This window comes from Bison bison, unplaced genomic scaffold, assembly GCF_000754665.1.
Source record: "Bison bison bison isolate TAMUID 2011002044 unplaced genomic scaffold, Bison_UMD1.0 scf7180017845312, whole genome shotgun sequence".
NCBI classification, from domain to species: domain Eukaryota; kingdom Metazoa; phylum Chordata; class Mammalia; order Artiodactyla; family Bovidae; genus Bison; species Bison bison.
Genome location: NW_011475885.1, coordinates 211,186 through 211,448, shown reverse-complemented (window position 1 = coordinate 211,448; position 263 = coordinate 211,186).

Sequence of the window (263 nt, the reverse complement as noted above, 5' to 3'; positions counted from 1 at the left end):
TGCTGGGAGAAATATCAATAACCTCAGATATGCAGATGACACCACCCTTATGGCAGAAAGTGAAGAGGAACTAAAAAGCCTCTTGAGGAACGTAAAAGAGGAGAGTGAAAAAGTTGGCTTAAAGCTCAACATTCAGAAAACTAGGATCATGGCATCTGGTCCCATTGCTTCATGGCAAATAGATGGGGAAACAGTGTCAGACTTTATTTTGAGGGGCTCCAAAATCACTGCAGATGGTGACTGCAGACATGGAATTAAAAGAC